This window comes from Penaeus chinensis, chromosome 11, assembly GCF_019202785.1.
Source record: "Penaeus chinensis breed Huanghai No. 1 chromosome 11, ASM1920278v2, whole genome shotgun sequence".
Taxonomy (NCBI): domain Eukaryota; kingdom Metazoa; phylum Arthropoda; class Malacostraca; order Decapoda; family Penaeidae; genus Penaeus; species Penaeus chinensis.
This window is the reverse complement of record NC_061829.1, coordinates 16815311-16817363: the sequence shown is the minus strand read 5'-3', so window position 1 is coordinate 16817363 and position 2053 is coordinate 16815311.

Sequence of the window (2053 nt, the reverse complement as noted above, 5' to 3'; positions counted from 1 at the left end):
CGGTAAAAATCAAGTAGGAAATATTAGTATCAGCAATCAGAGCCGTGGTAAAAGGAGAGGCAGGGATCGGGAAACCAGATAAATCAAATTCAAATTGGCTAGTTGATAAAGGGACAAGCCTTAATGCCTCTAATAAGGGTAAAAATCCTCATTATTGGCCATGGTGAGTCTGAAATATAAGGGGAAAAGAAAAAGTCTACCCCGCAGGGTCCCCATAAAAGGTAAGGGCTAAGCGATTAACCAAAGGAATACCGTGCCCATGGCTCTCGGAGGCCGTTCAGGACTGACACAAAGCCAGCCTTGCATCCTTTCAGGACGGCTCTCAAACCTTAGGAAGTGGACATAATAAGGAGACGAAGAAGGGAAAAAAAGGAAAGGGAGAGAAGAAAGGACCATGTAAAATTAGTTGAGCTGAGGGCTGAGGTGCAAGGTACGTATTGGGGCTCAGTCTCCGTCATCTAAGCCCCCCCCCCCAAACGAGAAAAAACAAGCAAGGGATTGGGTTAATGGTTAATGGTTAAAAGCAAAATAAATGTGCTAGAGACCTAAGGTCATGTAGCACTATAGTAAATGGTAGTGAAGGTTGGTTGAGTTAGTGATTAGTTGCCAAAGCTGGGCAAAGTAATTGACGAGTGAATGGGTTAAGGTCGGGTAAGATAATGTAAAGATGTTAGATCAAGTGAAGGATATATCTGCGTTTGAGGAAGGAAAACAGGTTGTCAGAGCAGAAAGTGTGAGATTCTGTTAGGATGTCTGATAGGTTGGGAGGTCGGTGAAGGGAGGATAAGTGGGGGAAAGCAGAGGTATGGGCTGCATCAAAACATGGGTATGGCAATAAAATGTGTGGAACTTAAATAGGGACATTACATAGGGAACGTAGGGGTGGATCAGAGTGTGACATCATATAGGAGTGTGTTAAATGGGTGGACATATAGAACAACCAGCTCTGGATCTTACAAACAAGGGGGTTGGTCAAGTGTATTGACTTTATGAGAGTTAGTGAGTTACTGGAGTCAGTAAAAATTGTGAAAGAGGAAGAGGGGAGTGAGTATATGTGTTTTAAGGCAAAAGGGAGTGCACACAGTTCTTTAGTAAGGACACTGGATTCAGGAGGGAGGGGGTATTTGAAAGTACAAGTTGGGAACGTTGCTGCAAAACCAGCACCGGAGGTGGATCTGGAGCCATCAGTGTAAACATGAATACTGTAGGAATGGAGACATGGTCAAGGAAATGGCTGAGAAGGACAGCAGGAGGAATATTTGATTTTGGTGGGTCAGGGAAAACAGGAGCAAATACGGGGGGTAAGGTATAAGCCATGGAGGGACAGAATGGACAGAGAACGGGATAAGTCGGAGATGGGGAAAAGGGAAATGGGAGAGGAGAGTATCCATGCGAGTGGAGAAAGAGGTAGGTAAACGTGGAGAAGAAGCAAAGGTAGGAAGTAGGGATCGTGGGATAATTAATTTAGTGAGAGGAAGTTGGTGGAATCGAGCATAACATCGGAGAGAGAGAAGGGTACGGCGTTGAGAGAGAGATGGTATGCCTGATTCAATGTACAGGCTCTCAACTGGAGAGGAGCGGAAGGCACCTAGAGCTAAGCGAAGACCACAGTGATGGATTGTATCAAGATGGGCAAGGAAAGAAGTTGAGGCAGAGGAGTAGATATAGCATCCATAATCGAGAGTGGAGAGGATCAAGGTAACATGAAGATGAAGGAGAGTTTTGCAATCTGAGCCCCAATATATATGGGATAGAGTCTGTAAGATTCGGAGACGGCGGCGAGCTTTTTCTTTAATGTAAAGGATATGGTCTCCCCAGGACAGTTTGGAGTAAAAAATAACGCCTAGGAATTTGCCAGAGGAACGGTATTGGAGTGGAGTTCCATATAAGAAGATTGGAGGTTGGGGACCTACACGTGTGCAAGAGAAAAGGATGGAGAAAGATTTGGAGGTAGAAAGGCGGAAGCCATGGTTTGTGGCCCAGGAAGATACTGATGATATTGCAGACTGAAGAAATTGGCAGAGATTTGGCAAGGATGTGCCAGAGGCACATA